This window comes from Mustela nigripes, chromosome 15, assembly GCF_022355385.1.
Source record: "Mustela nigripes isolate SB6536 chromosome 15, MUSNIG.SB6536, whole genome shotgun sequence".
Taxonomy (NCBI): Eukaryota; Metazoa; Chordata; class Mammalia; order Carnivora; family Mustelidae; genus Mustela; species Mustela nigripes.
Window position 1 is genome coordinate 29,523,874 of NC_081571.1, and position 18,119 is coordinate 29,541,992.

At 40.9% G+C, this 18,119-nt stretch overlaps 1 long non-coding RNA gene across 2 annotated transcripts in view; it reads left to right on the top strand.

Moving 5' to 3' along the window:
- LOC132002785 (uncharacterized) overlaps positions 1 to 18,119 on the top strand; it is a 68,796-nt gene that overhangs the window by 47,132 nt on the left and 3,545 nt on the right. For both annotated transcript variants that reach the window (XR_009400010.1, XR_009400011.1), the window contains exon 2: positions 7,229 to 7,412. This is a non-coding gene — a long non-coding RNA (uncharacterized LOC132002785). The remainder of the gene's footprint in view (positions 1 to 7,228; positions 7,413 to 18,119) is intronic.

Sequence of the window (18,119 nt, forward strand, 5' to 3'; positions counted from 1 at the left end):
AGCCCACGTCCTCCGCTATGCCTCATGGGGTTTTTGTATAATAGGAACATGTCGATTGGCATGTTCTCAGTTTGGAGAGAGAAGCCATGCCTTGTTGTGGCTTTGAGTTCAGACCAATTTTTCTTAATCTTTGAAGATGAAGAGCCCTATAAGCAAAGCAACTCAAAATGAGCCTAAGTGCTTCAAGCTCTATGCAAGGCAGGAAGAATGCCGTGCGGTGATATTGTTTAGAAAGAGACTTGGTAATTGCTGTACTGGAGAGCCGACATTTGCTGAACTCAATTGTGTGGCGTCCGACTGAGTAAGTTAGCAAAATAAAGACAGATGGCAATGGATTAACTCCAACACGCCCACCAGACAATGGCAGCCAACATGGAGAACTGTGGAGTGCTCTAAAAATGTACTTTCTGGGATAGCTCTCCAAATGCCTCTGTTACATGCCACCTAGTGACTCACCAAAACATTGCATCTTCCACGACCATGTAGACTGAGGACACAGGTTAAGGGGACCGTGCCACACATAGATGGCTTTGTTTAACAGGAAAAAGAGAGAGTGAGAGAGATGGCAGATCATGTGGGACTTGAAAACTTATAGTTTAATGTTCAGTTTACTGAGAAAAAATTCCTTATATGTTTAAGAGAAAAAAATACAAAGAAAGAAAGAAAGAGAGAGGAAGGAAGGGCACAAATCCTGCAAGACAGTTTACTATCTTTCATTCAGAAATACATGACATAAATAGATGCAAGATTTAGGATAGTTTATGCATTTAAAGCCAACTAAAACCTAGGGTGGTGAATCATTCCATTTTTTAAAAATTTATTTAAATTCAATTAGTTAACCATATAGTGTATCATTAGTTTCAGATGTAAGGTTCAGTTATTCATCCATTGCATATAACACCGAGTGCTCATTACATCATGTGCCCTCCTTAATGTCCATCATCCAGTTACCCCATTCCCCCACCCACCTCCCCTCCAGCAACCATCAGGTTGTTTCCTACAGTTAAGAGTCTGCTATGGTTTGTCTCCCTCTCTGATTTAGTCTTATTTTACTTTTCCCTTCCTTCCCCTATGATCCTCTATTTTGTTTCTTAAATTCTACATATGGGTGAAACCATATGATAATTGTCTTTCTCTGATTAACTTATTTCGCTTAGGATAATACCCTTCAGTTCCCTCCACATCATTGTAAATGGTAAGATTTCATCCTTTTTTGATGGCTGAGTAATATTCCATTGTATAGACATATCACATCTTCTTTATCCATTCATCTGTTCATGGACATCTGGTCACTTTCCATAGTTTGGTTATTGTGAACGTTGCTGCTATAAACACTGGGGTATAGGTGCCCCTCTGGATCACAACTTTTGTATCGTTTGGGTAAATACATAGCAGTGCAATTGCTGGGTCATAGAGTAGCTCTATTTTTAACTTCTTGATGAAACTCCATACTGTTTTCCAGAGCGGCTGCACCAGCTTGCATTCCCATCAACAGGGTAAGAGGGTTCCCCTTTCTCCACATCCTCACCAATAATTTGTTATTTCCTGACTTGTTAACTTTAGCCTTTATGACTGGTATGAAGTGGTGTCTCATTGTGGTTTTGATTTGGATGTCCCTGATATTGAGTGACCTTGAGATTTTTTTCATGTGTCTGTTGGCCATCTGTATGTCTTCTTTGGAGAAATGGAACAGACATTTCTCTGTTCATGTCTTCTTCCCATTTCTTGACTGGATTATTTATTTTTTGGGTGTTGATAAGTTCTTTATAGACTAACCCTTTATCTGATAAGATATTTGCAAATATCTTTTCCCATTCTGTCAGTTGTCTTTGGTTTCGTTGACTGTTTCCCTTGCTGTGCAAAAGCTTTTTATTTTGATGAAGTCCCAATTGTTCATTTTTGTTTTCTTTCCCTTGCCTTTGGAGACGTGTCTAGCAAGAAGCTGCTGCAGATGAAAGACCAAAATGTGAGATAGGAATCCATCAAAATCCTAGAGGAGAACACAGACAGAATCATTTAATTTTAAATGCCAGCTCCAATTGACTAGCAGAAGCTCTTTGGCTGGTGTGGGACTGTGAGGTGGCCCCCAGGCTCAGACCTAGCACACTGTGGTCACTGAGGTTGGTCTGCAATGGCTATCGGTGAGGGAATTAGTTGTGTTTGGATGCATATTAGAGACCCATAAGTCAGGCTATGAAATCTCCTAATTTGTTTGATAGTGGTGTTTCACCAAAAACTTTTGTATTTCTCACTAAGGGTAGAATCTGAAAGGTACATAGAACATACAGAAAAGGTGATGATTTTTTAAAGGAAAAATGGAAGAAATAATACAAACAGTTTTGTTAGATTCTACCAAACTACAGTTTTGTTTTTTGTTCATCCATTGTGGAAGGCATTGTTTGGTTAGCAATTTGCATCACTAGCACATATAATTTAAATCTTATAGTCCCTGAATATGTGCAATATGTGTAATGACACTGATTATTCCTAACTATAGGATTTATCTTATGAGTGAAGGCCTTGACAATTTCAGTCAGCACCCCAGTATGCACAGTAGTTGAAGAGAGAATGAGCTTTAGTTTCTGGGCATCTCCATCACTACTACCAAACTGAACTGACACTATTTCTTGTTTCTAGCAGCCACCCGGTTGTGTTTAGGTCAAAAAGAGATTCTTTTCTCTATTGACCCTTAATAACTGTTGGTGACCAGCAAAATGCCATCAATGTCTGCAGATTTGGGGGATTTCCAGTCTGTAAGGTCAGATAGTTCCATGGTTGACTGGTTTGATTCTACCCAACAAGGTCCATGTGTTCTGGGTGAGAGCCTGGGTCCCCAGATGCTACAATTCTGCTTTTTCAAGCAACATTCTCTAGAGATCCATGTCCTTTGAGCTCAATTTATTTTGAGGCAGAAAAGTGTATATAGACAGCAAACTCTGTTCAGACTTTCCTATTTTTAGTTCAATTTAACTCTCATTGATCAACTGAATATTCACCACATGTGCTAGAATTCAAAATCAAAAGTCAGACAAGGATCTAGTTTCTGCTCCATGAGTCACTAACTACACTGAGACCTCTGTTTCCACTTCAGCTGAATGGAAATACTGGGTCAAAGCGAACCTTCTAAATTCCTTTCCCACTCTCAAGTGTTATGGCTTCAGGAAGAGAACAGTTGAGAAGGTAGGACTGGGTTTCAGATTTGATTTCTTAAAGTATGGTTATTTTATTATTTATTATTCAGAGAGAGTTTTGAGTACCCACGGTGTGTGTCGGGAACTAGTCTTGTACAGTGAACAAGACAAAGTTCTTGGCCTCATAGAGCTTATTATAGTCTACTGGGGAAGACAAACAGCAAACAAACAGTAAATATAATATAATGTGCCAGATGATGAGTGCTATGAAGAAATAAAGCAGAGTAAGGAGAGAGAGTAGGAAAGCAGCCAGGGAAAGCATCTCTCTAAGAAAGAGGTGTCTATCCCGACTGATGAGAGGGAGAGTGCTCTGTGAGGTTCCAGGCAGAGGTGGGTGCAAATGTGAAGGTTCTGAGGGGAAAACAGGCTAGGCATGCTTGAGGAAAAGCAGGGGGGCCACTTACATAAATAGTTTATCCATTTCCATGTGTGGCTAACCCATTTGGGGTGCCTAGAAGGGTACCCCAAAGCATCTTGTGAACATCTGTGTGCCAGGCATTATTATCTCTGGGACACAGAGATAAAAAGTGAATAATGACATCACTACCTGTGTAGAAGTCCACATTTTAGTGAAGAGTCAGACCTGATAGAGAAAACTCCAATATTAGGAAAGAGGGGCCATGACTGAGGTCATGGCTGAGGGATGTGGGAACTCAGTGGAGAAGATAATATTTAAGCTGTGTCTTGAAGGGTAAGGATGAGTTGGACAGGCTGAAAATGAAGGATTAGTGTTTACAAGGGCAAGGTCATATATAAAAGGCAATGTGTGATGTGGGAGTTGAGGTCCAAGTTGAGTGAAACACAGGGTGACAAGAAGCCGTTACTAACAAAGTCAGGAAGGTTTTTGTGTCTCCTCTGCTTTGACATGAACTTCATTTTTGGACTTTATCCTGCAGGCCATGGTCCCCAATATTCACTCTTAAGGACTCCATTTTTATACTGTCTTCCCAATCAATCATGTCTTCATAGATTTATTTTTAATCTTCCCAAATACCACAATTATTAAGAAGGAACTAATTGTTTCCCACTTTTTAAAAAAGCCATCGAACTTCCATGACTTCCAGTCAGAACCATGGATAAATATGAGACACAGCATGTTACCAAACTGAGTTGATAAAACATCATTCTGGAGAAAAGGAGCTCTCCTATTCAGTGATCCATGCCATGGGGTATATTGTTCAGATATAGAACTTTAGCTGCTGTATCAGACAGCTCCCCCCCAACACAATCTCAGTAGTTTAATACATAAAGGTTTATTCTTGCTCAAGTGAGGTCCACTCTGGATTGGGAAGCACCCCCTCCATGTTGCAGCAAAGCCACTGAGAACACTTCTTCCAAGGTTCCTGGATCAGGGGAAGGCAGAGCATGTGGAAGGCACCCCATCTCAACCTGGAAGTCAATCCATTGGAGAAAACTACTCACATGAACCAACCTAACCTCAGAAAATGGTAGAACACATGAGGATGCATGCAGAATATTTGTTCATCATTAACTGACTCTGTCACATAGAATAAATGCACAATTTTGCTCCTGGAGTTTTTAGGAGTTCAGGGTAGCATCTACTTGAGAACCACTACTCTGGGCAACAGGAAGTAGGGGAATGACAGGATTGGTTTCTTTCTCAGAAAGATCACATAGGTGGTTTATGTGATCTTATGAAAGATCACATAGCTTCAAAGAATGGACTATAATGGGTAGACTGGAGGCAGGAAGACCAGTTTGGAGGCACTAGATCCAAAGGGAGGGAGGATTGAGGGCGTGGCCCAAAACACTGGCAGTGGGATGGAACAGGGGAATGTTCTAACAATAACCTGGGATACCTGGGATAAAACCCTTCGGTGTTGGAGACCAGATATAACGCCCAAGGGAATTGGTGGTGTCAAAGTTGGGTTTCTAGGTTGGGTGAATTAAAGACACTATCACAGCAACAGCATGAGTCAGAGCGGAAGGCAGGGACTCCTTCAGAGTCGCAGGTATAATGGCAGCCAATCATCTTTCTTTTTCCTTCTGACCTAGTCATTTGCCCTACCCCCTCCCCACCCAAGAAAAGACCTTAGTCACAGCCTGTGGGAATTCTCAAGCCAAGGCACCAGAGTTAGGGCAGGTCTAGCTTGAAGTTTCAGAGTCCAACCCAGGGATCATAAGCTTTGTTACTCTACCCATCCATGTTGAGATGCCCTGTTAAGTGTCTGAGCCACAAGTGCTATCACTCAGTCCTCCTTCTATTCTTTTATTCACTTCCTTCAACAATTTATTTCCCTCCTGACCTCTTACCAATTATCCCCACCAACCTTTCCAATTTGTACCAACCATTATAGCAATCTGCTACTCACTCTGGGAAAATAGGGATCAAATGCATCTGTGCACTTCTTGTTCAGAAACCCAGTCTTTCCTGTCTCCCATTAAACAGTAATCTCAACCCTGGAGAGACCATACCTTCCGAACTGTTATGAACTGAACAGAGCCTGGGGGTGGGCAGTGAATCCCACCCTTTTCAATAAGAGGTTACACTCATTACTGAAGTTGGTGCACTCTGGACATCAGAACCTTGGAACACAAAAATCAACAGCATTCCCTTGTTTGAAGCATCAGCCTCTTAGCACAATCTGATGTGATATGGCTTCCTTGAACTTTGCAGACAATTGAAAAAAATCACTTGAGCAGAATTAAAACCACACTTAGGGATAAACTATTTGGTTTCCTCGAAGTTTATTCCATTTGTTCACTACAATAAACTACAAATCAGGACATGGCTATTATCATGGACAGCAGAGAACCATATGCACAAAACAAGAAACCTTGGTACCTGGGTTCTACCTCTGTGGAGTACTACATATTACAGGGCTTCCCGGCCCTCATCTGAGAACTAGGGGTCATAAGAAGCAAATGGCTATGCTGCTTGTGGATTGTGCCTGTGATATGTAGAGAGTCAAGTATAGGCCATGCTCAGTAAAGGGTAGCCAGTACTGTGGTTACTACTCGGTTCCCTTCCTTATGGCATTGGTGTTGCAATCACAATGTCTCTGCCCTCCTTCCTCTCCAGGTCCCCTTGGCTTTGACCATTCTGATTTATATCATGCACTGATACCCATGCATAGCTCACATGAAACCTTGCCTGTCTCCTTGCTAGTAGTACTTTTAAAGCATTCTCAGGATTTTGCTCAAAAGTTGAACTTAAAAGTACAGAGCCTGCATCGACTGCTTTGATATATACAGTCTCAGTTATTTATATTTCCATGTGCTGCTCTGTGAGACTGTGCAAATACCGAAGGAGAGACTGGCTTCCAATTCTCCAAGAGCTGCCTGGGAATATGGCCTTGTGGTAGAGGAAGCCGAGCCAGCAGATGCTCCTTTGCCAGAAGTTCAGGAAGTCTCCCTGCCTTTCAGTGGGAAGAGAGAGAATTTCAGCTTGAAATGATTACACTGCTTAGAGATCACTTACTTCTGGATCTGATCTTCGTGTTACCATTAACGATCCATGCTAGCTGTAGAAGCTGGGGTTAAACCCAAGACTGTTGTTTCCTTGCAGCTGATGTGATCTTCACCCATTTCTCAGTGTTGGCCTGTGTGGAGCAGCAACTCCGTGGCTATGTGCGTGGTGGGAAGTACTTCAGTTCCTATTTGCCATGTCCCATACATTCCCAACATAGTTCAAGAGTTCAAAGCAGCTCCACATCCCCTTTTGAGGAAAGATTTGTAGGACTATACCCAAACAGACTGTGTCATGGCATCCTTAGTGTATTTTGGCGTTTGAGTTGCCTTCCATCTTGCAAATGTTTGACCAGAGCATGGCAGTAACCACACACACACAAAAATAAGAGAGAGGAAATTACATCTTGGGAGAAATAGCATGGCTGGAGGGATGGCTAGAATAGTAGAAAAGCATATGGTGAAGCAGGGAAGGAGGGGGAAATGTGCTACTGCGGGCTGAATTGTATCACCTAAATTCATATGTTGACGTTCTAACCCCAAGAAGGTGACTGGATTTGGACATGGGGTCTTTAAAGAGGTAATAATGTCGAAATGATGTCATTTAGATGGGCCTCAATGTAACATGACTGGTGCCCTTATAAAAGAGGAGGTGAAGACAGCCACATACAGAAGGAAGACAATTAGAAGACACAAGAAGGAAACGGCCATCTACATGCCAAGAGGAGAGAGAGGCCTCAAGGAAACCAACTCTGCTGATACCTCCATCTTGGACTTTTAGCCTCTAGAACTGTGAGAAAATGTTTCTGTTGTTTTAACTACCCAGTCTGTAGTATTTTGTACCAAAAGAAACAGATACAAATGCCTTACTGATATTTAGCACCAAGTGAATATTTCACAAATAAAAAAGTTTAGGAAAGCTTGGATAAATAACTATGCATCTCTAAATTATTGTGTGTTGGTATGTTGGTATTTTATATATATTTAAAGGCTCCTATCTATCTATCTGTCTGTCTCCTACTCCTGAAATGCTTGCTCAAGTTTAAATTGTTCAAGATCTTGGGGTCCATCTCACTCAAATCACACTCAGACCCCCTCTTTTAGAGAAGAGACACTAATTGTGTAATTCTCAAACTCTTCAGGTATTTCTAAAAGCAGATAAGAATGGATGCAGTAGTCAATTAGCCTGGAAAGGGAGCCCAAAGTAATCTGACTCTTTTTAAAGTCAGGTTTATTGAGATATAGTTTACATAAAATAAAATTACCCCTTTAAATTGTATAGTTGGTTAAATTTTTACAAGTATATGTAATCATGTAACCACCATCACAATCAAGATATAGAACATTTCCGTTGTCCCAAATTTCCTCGTGCTCCTCTGTAATTTCCTTCCTTTTCTCCCAACCCCTGGAAACCACTGATATGAATTTTATCCCTATAATTTTGCCTTTTACAGAACTTTTATCATATAAATGGATTCATGTGATATGTAGCCTTTTATGTCTGGCTTCTTTCATGTTTTTGGAAGTATATTATTTTGATTCTAAGATTTATTTGAATTTTATATGCAATGCTGATATATATACATATATAAAATATATATGATATATATTCAATGAATATTTATATGCATATTATATTTGTATATTTATATATTTATTTATAACATATTTATATGTGCATTATATTTATATGTATATGTATATTATATATAATATATTTATATTTATTTATATGTATATTATATATACATATATATATATAAGATGCTGAATAATATATCCATGTTTGTTTTAGTACTGAAATACCTTTGAACCTACTTACCTAGTTAGGTTACTTAAGTGTGACATAATAATAATTAGATAAAATTAATACTCCATAAAGGTGCCCCATTTACTAATTTAAAAATATTACTACTAATTACAAAGATGTTGGTTGCAAGACATGTCCAGAAAAGTTCAGAGATACTCATTAAATACTGATAAAATATGAAACGGGAGTAACGAGTAATGAGCCTTCTTACCTTTTTACCTTTTACCAGAGACTGAGATCATAAATGCCTTCTTGGGGTTTTAGAGACAACAACAGTATACATAAAATAAAAGGAAAACATTTTTTAAAAGATTTTATTTATTTATTTGACAGAAATAAAGATAACAAGTAGGCAGAGAGGCAGGCAGAGAGAGGGGGAAGCAGACTCCCCACTGAGCGGAGAGCCTGATGTGGGGCTCAATCCCAGGACCCCAGGATCAAGACCTGAGCCAAGGCAGAGGCTTTAACCCACTGAGCCATCCAGGCACCCTTGAAAACATTTTTAAGAAGGAAAAAATATCCAAAGAGGTCACAAAATCATCTCAACAGTGATACATCATTAAAACACACTGAGGTCCAGGGGTGCCTGTGTGACTCAGTTGGTTGAATCATGGGGGCTCCCTGCTCAACGATGGGTCTGCTTCCCCTTCAGCCTCTTCCCACTCCTGGTCTCATTCTCTCTCTCCTTCTCTCAAGTAAGTAAACAAAGTTTTTAAAAAACAAACAAAAAAACAAACATGCCAAGGTCCTGAAGTTTACAACTGTCTGGATAACAATGGGAGTGGCTAAGGGGGCTCTACTGTGTCAGCCAGTACCAACCAAACCACTTCCTCACAACTGGAGGCTTTCTAGTTGGTTGTTTCCCTGGACTATAGCCTACCTAAAGCACAGGTTTCATACCTGTCTCTAGATTTCTAATTAAAAAAATAGACAGTGGCCCAGTAGATTAAGCGTCCCAACTCCTGATTTCAGCTCAGGTCATGATTTCAGGATCGTGGGATTGAGCCCCATGTCTGACTCCATGCTCAGCACAGAGTTCGCTTGAGATTCTCTCTTGGTCTCCCTCTGTCCCTCCCCCACCTCTCTCTCTATAAAATATATAAGTAAACAAAATCTGGGGGAAGAAAAGTTCTCACATGAAAGCAGTTCTTTTCATGCAAGAGCCAGGTTTTGGATGAGATAAACAAATAGAAGGAGGGGAAGAAGAGGCACCCACTTGATCAGATGGACAGTATACCTTCTGCTCTTCCCACATTCTTCATAGAATTCTATAATATCCCACTCAAATGTTACCTCATCTGTGCTTCCATCGTGGCCCATTCCCTAACTCAAAGCATAATGAGTTACTCTCTCCTTGAACCTCTTATAACACTGTGTACATAGAGTTCTCACATTTTATGGGAAGTAGTTCTTTATGTGTCCCCTGATATTCTTTAATGAACTTGAAGACACAAGGATTGTCTTCTCTCTCTCTCTCTCTCTCTCTCTCTGTATTCCTAGATCCAGGCATATGGCAAATTCTCAATGAATATATGCTAAATGTATATATATGTATATGCTTATAATATAGGATATACCACATGTCACAGATTCACCTCAATAGGACTTTGGAGACTAAGAACTGGCCTATGTGGATGAAAAGCTAGTCTCCATTTTAATTTGTATATCAGGTCTTGTGTTTCCTGCCAGTCTGCCAAGCTTTTGACCCAGATTCTTTCTCTGAGCCTATTTGCTTGATCCAAGTGCAAATAGAATCCTGATCTGACCCAGATCCACTGCCTCTACTCATTCTAGCTCACCAGGGTCTCCTGTTTTGGCCTTATCTATGAAACCTGATGTGTGACTGAGATTACCCTGGTGAAGGGTCAGGTGGGGCAAGCTGGCACTGCAAGGTTCCAGAGTGACATCTGATTCTCCTGCCTGTCTGCGAGGCAGCTAGGTGGGGACAGGGTGGGCAAAGCAGAATGAGCCTTCATAGGCACATAAGCCTCGAGTGTCCATGTGCTCCTCACAGTGAATCCCAAGGCAGGAAACAGGTGCAGACATGGGCCAGAGTAGAGCCCAGGAAGGAGGAGATTGTTTGGTTGGGATATATTGCTTGTCCCCTCTGGCTGTGACCATTCCATTAAAGAGGTGTGGATGAGACTGGAACAAGTGTACAGGGAAAAGAAAGAGGGTTAGATTCTATTTAGACCTAATTAGGGCCCTGCTACTCCACATACTGTATTGAATAGTTGGCCCCAAATGGTATACCTACATACTAACCCCTGGTACCTGTGAATGCAAAACTATTTGGAAAAAAAGTGTCTTTGCAGATATAATTAAGGATCTCAAGATTTAAGGTGAGCCCTATATCTGATGACAGATATCCTTAACAGGGAGAGGCAGAAGAAAATTTAGGACAGGGACACACATAGGAAGGAGGGAAGGAGTCAAAATGTGAAGGTCATGTGAAGACAAAAACAGAGACTCCCAGGGCTCCCAGGAATGCTTGGACCCACAAGAAACTGGAAGAGGCAAGGAAAGATTTTCCCATACAGCCTTCAGAGGGAGTATGGCCTTCCTCATGCTTTAATTTTAGGCTTCTGACTCCAGAGCTGTGGAGTATGAATTTCTGTTGTGTTAAATCACTGAGTTTATGGTACTTTATTATGGCAGCCCAAGAAAATCACTACACTTCTCCTTTACTTGTGTATCAGAGAAACAGGTATACATGGCAGTGTTTGGGCCCATGAATGAGGTTTTCAGAGGATTAGTGAGAAAGGCAAGGCACAAGGGAAGTGACTGGCTCAGAATCACAGAGAAATAGCTCCTTTTCTCCCAAAATCATCAGTAGAGACCAAAAACATCCACAGGAAAGAAGTTTCTATTATTCAGTGAAGTTCACTCTAAGAAAGTATCTTCCACTTATAGTAATAGTCATAGTAATAGAAATAATAATAATAATGACAGAGAGCATGCCATATGTCAGGCACTGTGTTAAGTGTTCTACATAATATCCATTTTTCCACTGAGAAAGTTGAGGCTTAGGATGATGAGGTAAACCCTTATACAGTACTTAGTATATGCCAAGCCTTGTTCTAAGAACTTTACAATGGTTAATTCCATCCTCATAATAACCCATGAAGGAAGAATTATGTCCATCTTACAGATGAGGATACTAAGACACAGAGAGGGTACAACATATGTCTAATGTCACATAGCAAGGAAGTAAAGGAGCTAAGATTCAGATCCAGCTGGCATTCAAATCTTTGTCCCAAAGGCTCTTCTCTTAAAGTTATCCCATAGTTATATGTAATAATAATAATAATAATAATACTTAAAAAAATAGGGATTTGAATGCAGGTACGTCTGATCCCAAATCACATGTTTATTCCATAAGCTACACTACCTCTTTTAAAAAATGAGAATGAAAATCCCATTGTGAACAATGGTCCTGCCCACATGACCATCTCTGTCTGCCCACTCAGTTTCAGGCTCTGAAGATCTTCACCTTGGAGGCCTGATTTCTCCCAAATACTTACACAATCTTGAGCACAAAAGCCAACACATATAAAAGCTCAAGCCCACCTCCAGGGAGAGACTGGCATTGATTTTGTGGGTTAGTCTCTAGGAGGTTGCAAGAGAGCCTTCCCCAACCCCTTCTCTGCTCCTTCTTTCATACTGTCCTGTCCATATTTACCCAGTTGTGTGAATGAGGTTTTTACTGTTTCAACAAATGTTTATCAAGCATTTATTGTATTCTATGCAATATGGCAGTGCTAGAGACAGAGTAAAGGCCTAGGCTCAGGCAAGGCATGCATAGTCTCCAATTCAGAGTGATAGGTGCTATCAAGGAAGAATAATAGTAAGTAACAGCCACTATTTTTAGAGTGCTTATTATGTGTCAGTCATTATACAATCCTCCTAACACATGGTGCCCTGGCTTACCACAGGAGGGTCACCTAACCCAATCTTGGGAAGTCAAGGAAGGCTTCCTGGAAGAGTTCTGAGGCATCAGTGGAAGTTAGCCAGGTAAAGAAAAGAAGTCAGGGAGAATGGTCTTCCAGGAAGAAACCTGAAGCTAAGAAAGCACATAGTATATTTTATAGAAAAGGAAGTAGCTTAATATAGTTGAGGGGAGAGCAGGAAGTAGGAGTAGTAATAGATGTGGTGGGAGAAATATATCTGCAGGTAAAGATCACCTTGGCCTTGTAAACCAGAATAAAGTTTTATTAGTCCAGCCAGACTGGAGACCTCCCTATGGGCACCTGTCAGCTGGGACCCTTAACATCTTCCCCCTCTTGCTGAATTCCCTGTCCCTGGGGTCTTGCTTCCAGGTGGATGGACAACCCAGAGTTACACCCATAGCTCCTCATCTGACTACAGACATCACCCCAAAACTCCTTGTATATTGACCCTGGCCTTAATGGCACTCAAGTTCACTGCCCCTTATAGACACCTCCAAATTGATGGTTGGATACAACCAGCCCTGGAAAGCAGATCCATAAAAAAGTTATTCCTCTATCTCTGGCTCAGCTGCCCCTTCCTCCTCAGTTTCTGGTGCCTTAGAGGGTCTCTGAATGCTTCATGAAGATGTCCACCATCTGAAGATTAAGAAGAGATTCAGAGCTGTGTCTTAGTGAAGACTACACAACTGGTCGGTGGGAGGGGACCCCAGCCTCCTGACTCTACATCCACAGTTTTGATCAAGAGCAAGGGCTTTGGATACATGTAGCTTGTGTCTGAACATTGTACTGCTAAGCAGTAGCTGGATGATTGGTCTTGGAGCACGTTACTCAGCTTTCCTAAGCCTTGTTTTCCCCAGCTCTAAAAAGCGGTAAAATTTCTCCCCCAAAAGTACTTTAGTGGGAATTAGAGAGTGTGTATAAAGAACCTAGCACATGGCCAGGCATTTAGGAGACTTCTATCATGAAGATTATAGTGGATGCTGTGGTGCCACAGCAGATTCCCCTTCACGTCTGGAGCATTCATTCTCCTGGCTGCTGAAGGCTCCCTCGGCCAAAAAAAGCGTTCTTGCCCAAGGTCATGACCCTTTTCTGTGGCAGCCCACATTCAATGACAGGTTGATGTGGGAATACAAAGTCTGGTCCCCAGTTCCTCAAAGGGTCATCAGAAGAGTCTCCTTCCATCGTCAGAGTTCCTCCTGAGATCAGCTGAGGTCTTTGTTGCCACTGCATGTGGCTCAGCATCTTCCATGCCCATTACCTGAGCTCTCTCACAGCTACTCCTCCCTGGAGCACTCCTGGATACATTTTCTTCCTGCAAATCTCAGAGTCTTAGATTACCCAAACTATAATGATGAGGAGGAAGATGGTGTGACAACTGTACCTGACTGCCTTTAAAGACCAAACCTGTGCTGGTATTGATAAGAATATTAAAATGGTGGCAAATTAAGTTACTGGGTTTTATTTCTTACTTATTCTTGAGTAAGTTATTTCTTTATTTGAAGTTCCTATTAGAAAACAAATACACAAACTCAAATTTCACAAGTATGTATGATTTATAAAAGTGTGATATTTCTTTAGTAAGGACCCAGCTTTCAAACACTGATTGTTCTCAGTAAGTCACACGTGTGACCTAGGAAAGATTTATCTTCTTTTTTAGAACAGCAAACCAAACAACAATCAATTCATGAATTCAGTTATGACTGCTGTTGCCTGTTTTTTCTTCAAGTCTAAATAATATATATTGGAAACTCTATTACAAGGCTTACTAAGAGTATAGGATCATCTGGGCAGACCAATATTCTGATAGAGTTGTTACATTTCCACACATGCTTTATGAATTTTTAATGAATTAGAACATTGTAAAACATATTTAACACTAAAAGTCTGCTGTTCAGAGTTTAATTTTATTTTTGATAATTCCAAAGGCATTTGACATTTGAAAGGTTATCACTGCATTATATATGTGCAGAGATAAGTTCCTAGAGAATGGCAGGTAGCCAATTTTAATCTGTGTTGATGATTACGATATACATGATATTTGCATACATTTATCTTGTTAAATATAAATCTGAGACTATTATAAAAATAGGTAATTGGAATATAGCTGTTCGTGGCACAGTAGGGAACTCATTTGTTTGAGTGGGATTAGATAGACTGATTTTAAATTAAGATAAAATTTACATACACTGCACATTTGGTACAGTTTGATGAATATTGAAACCTGCCCATAACCTATGTCATTAACAAACTGATCAAGATATTGAAAGTGTCCAATGCAGGGATTATGTGGGAAAAGTCTTCTGGATTTCTGACTGTTCTTGACAGCATGTCCAACTTCCCCAGAGAGCTGGTCAGCTGCTGGATCCTGGTGCCTGCTTAACCCTTCTCATCTCCATTGCTTCTGGCAACTTCCATTGGCATTCATTGGATCTTTCCTATGCTTAACTTCATGGCACAGAGTTGTCATCAGACTGGAAGCGACTTCTTTCATTTTCACAGACAAGGACTGTTTCCATTTTTTCCCTGAACGTACATGGTGATGAGATTTCTCCACTCCTTGCAGGAGCTCTCTAAACCTTTGTTCATGAGTCTTCCCAGCGCAGTCCTGGTTAATGAGTAGGCAGCAAGTCATATGCTTTGCTTTTATAGATGGAAAGCTTGAAGCAAAGTGAAGTTAAATGGCTTCCTGACCAATGAGACTGACACTGACTCAGAATTATATGGCCAAGTCTGTGCCATAGGTTTGTTTTATTTCCTCCAGCAGGAAGAAGAAAATGGTAGAGTTCAGGAGGCAGTTATCTCTTTAAGGCTCTCTATTTTTCTTACCTCCACTTGAGATGTTACTCCACAGTTCAGGGGTGGGACAGAGTAGCCTGGAGGGAGTCATAGTAGTGGGAAGAGATAAGGATTTGTTGTGAGAAGCCCTGAGTTTTGGTGATATTTTTAGAGATTAGAAGTAAAGGAGAAAGAACCAAGTGTTGAAGATGGTCTGAACAGTGGTTCCTCAGGGCACCTGGGTGGCTCAGTCAGTCAAGTGTCTACCTTCAGCTCAGGTCATGATCCCAGGGTCCTGGGATTGAGCCCCAAATCAGACTCCAGGCTCAGTGGGGAGACTACTTCTCCCTGTCCTTCTACAGCTCTCCTTGTTGTGCTCTTTTTCTCTCCTGAATGAATGAATGAAATATTTTAAAAATACCCAGCAGTTCTTAACACTTCTTGCAGTTTTATCCTTAGTAGCTTATAGTGGTATATTTTTTAAAAGATTTTATTTATTTATTTGACAGAGACAGAGATCACAAGTAGGCAGAGAGAGAGGGGGAAAGCTCTCTGTTGAGCAGAGAGCCAGATATGGGTCTCAATCCCAGGACTTGAGATCATGACCCGAGCCGAAGGCAGAGGCTTTAACCGACTGAGCCACCCAGGTGCCCCTATAGTGGTATTTTTAATTAGACTCTTACACTATCAAAAATATGGCAAAGAAGTTTATAAAGAAGTCATTGAATTTTTTTTTTTTTTAAGAAGTCATTGAACTTTGTAAGAAATCCCCTTCCCCACTCCAAACATTTCTCCCTCCGAATGTTCTTTATGTTAACTGATTGGCTTTGTTGAAATAGCCACATTTAGTTCTTAGGAGAAATATATGTTTAGAGGCTTAGGAAATTGCAACAGAGAATTTTCCATGTTTTCAGCAATGGGAGGTGTAACCACCTAGTGTGTTAAATTTTGTAAAAGGAACTGTGGAGCTGGCTTTGCCCCTGCCCAACCTCTCCAAATAGAGCCAAGAGACTGAAGCAATTGGAAATGGTACCACTCTCCAGCTGTTCTTATTGGCTGGCTCACAGTTCACCTCATCTCCTTAGCATAATGACTATGCTGTGGGATTTGACAGTTGCAACATCGAATCTGCCTCAAAGGCTCTTTCTCGATTCCAGGGAGTTCCACTGGACTTCCCTTAGATTGGTGTAAGATCTAACCACAACTTTAATTATTAGTCTTCTTAAGAGAACCAGGGAGACTGTCTCTCACACTATGACTCTATCCACTCAGCTATGAATGAACAATCCAGCTCTTTAGAGTAAACTCCCCAAACAAGCTTGACACCCCAAAGTGTGAGTAAAATGACTGTATGCCTTATACATCACTACCTGGGCATGCTGCTCTTATTTTGCTTCTTACAAAATATTTTACATTCATCCCAGCCTGAATTAAACTTTCTCTGGTACCTTCTTCTGACTCATAAGAGCGTCAGCCTAATCCAATGTAGACAATCAAGGACAGTCTTTAGCTATATATCTACAAGAGGCATCATCAAGGTTGCTTAGCAGCAGAAATTGGTTTATGAAAAACAACTTTCTATGAGGAAAGCACCTCCATATTTTTCTGTAGATTCATGTCTTCTTGTCGACTGACTTGCTAACTGAATTACTCTAAAGATTCTCTCCTTATTTGCCTGGGGGGTTGCGGCTAAGGGGCAAAATGCTGGGAAAGACTTGCTATTAGAAAGTGGATGAGACACCTTGAAGCAACCAGGGGAACCATGTTTCTTCTGTTCATAAAACTCTAATTAGAAGTCTGAGAACTCAGGGTGGCTATGTGTCCTTTGCCCTGCTGTCAGGTTTCATTATGGGCTCCTGTGGGATGAGGAAGAAGCTCAGAGAAGAAGAAGGGTATGTGTCAGGCTGGGGATGGGGCCAATCAACCCAGGGAAGGATGTAGACTTGAGTTACTACCTTGTGACCTGAGGCACCACGAGTGCCAAACTCATTTTATTGAACTATCCAGACTAATAGTTATGCTCAGAAAAATAGCAAAGCTACTTGTGTAAGGGAAGGTGTGGGGTGGGGGTGGGGGGGTAGAAATCACTGACGTTTACTAAGTGATTATTATATGGCAGCCACTGTTTCGAGCATTTTTCTGTACACAAAAATCAATGCTATTAGTTTAACACTGTCTTTAAAAACGAGAAACATGGCATGCCTGGGTGGCTCAGTCAGTTAAGAGTCCAACTCTTGATTTTGCCTTAGGGTCATGAGATTGAGCCCTACATCAGGCTCTGTGCTGGGCATGAAGCCAACTGAAGATTTTTTCTCTTCCTCTGCCTTCTGCCTCTCTGCCACCACCCCCCGCCTTCATTCACTTGTGCACTTTCTAAAAAATAAAAAATAAACGAAAAGCCAAGACTTTGAGAAGTTAAATTCATGAGTATGTTACCTGAAAGCAACAGGGATGGGATTTGAAACCTTGCAGCCAACACTCCTATCCACTGCACTGCTTAGGCCTTTAGTCTCAGATGACTATGACCATGGGGGGAATTATGACTGAGTTATCAGATTTTCCCATGTTTCAAAGAAGCCAGTTTACCTGAATTTATTAATGAGAAATTTCTGAATTTTTAAATTGTTGGCAATATCTTTTTTGTAATGTTTATGTAAAACTCATTTCAGGTCAGCAACTGAACGCAGGCTAAATGTGACCAAGGATTACTTCCTTCTTGCAAATCATTAGGTCATTGCTCAACCTGTAACTCTGTGTACATATGGGATAAACCTGGACCAAAGAAGTAGAAACGTAAACAGGAACCCACACCTGTCTCATTGTAGTAAATGCCCATTAAGGTAGCTTTGAAATATTGGGTCATCAGAGGGAGTTTTTCCTAGGCTTTGCGAGTTTCACCAGAAGCCTAGAGAAAACATGGATTTCAGATTTGTAATGGAGCAGAGTCTAGACCTGTGTGTTTCA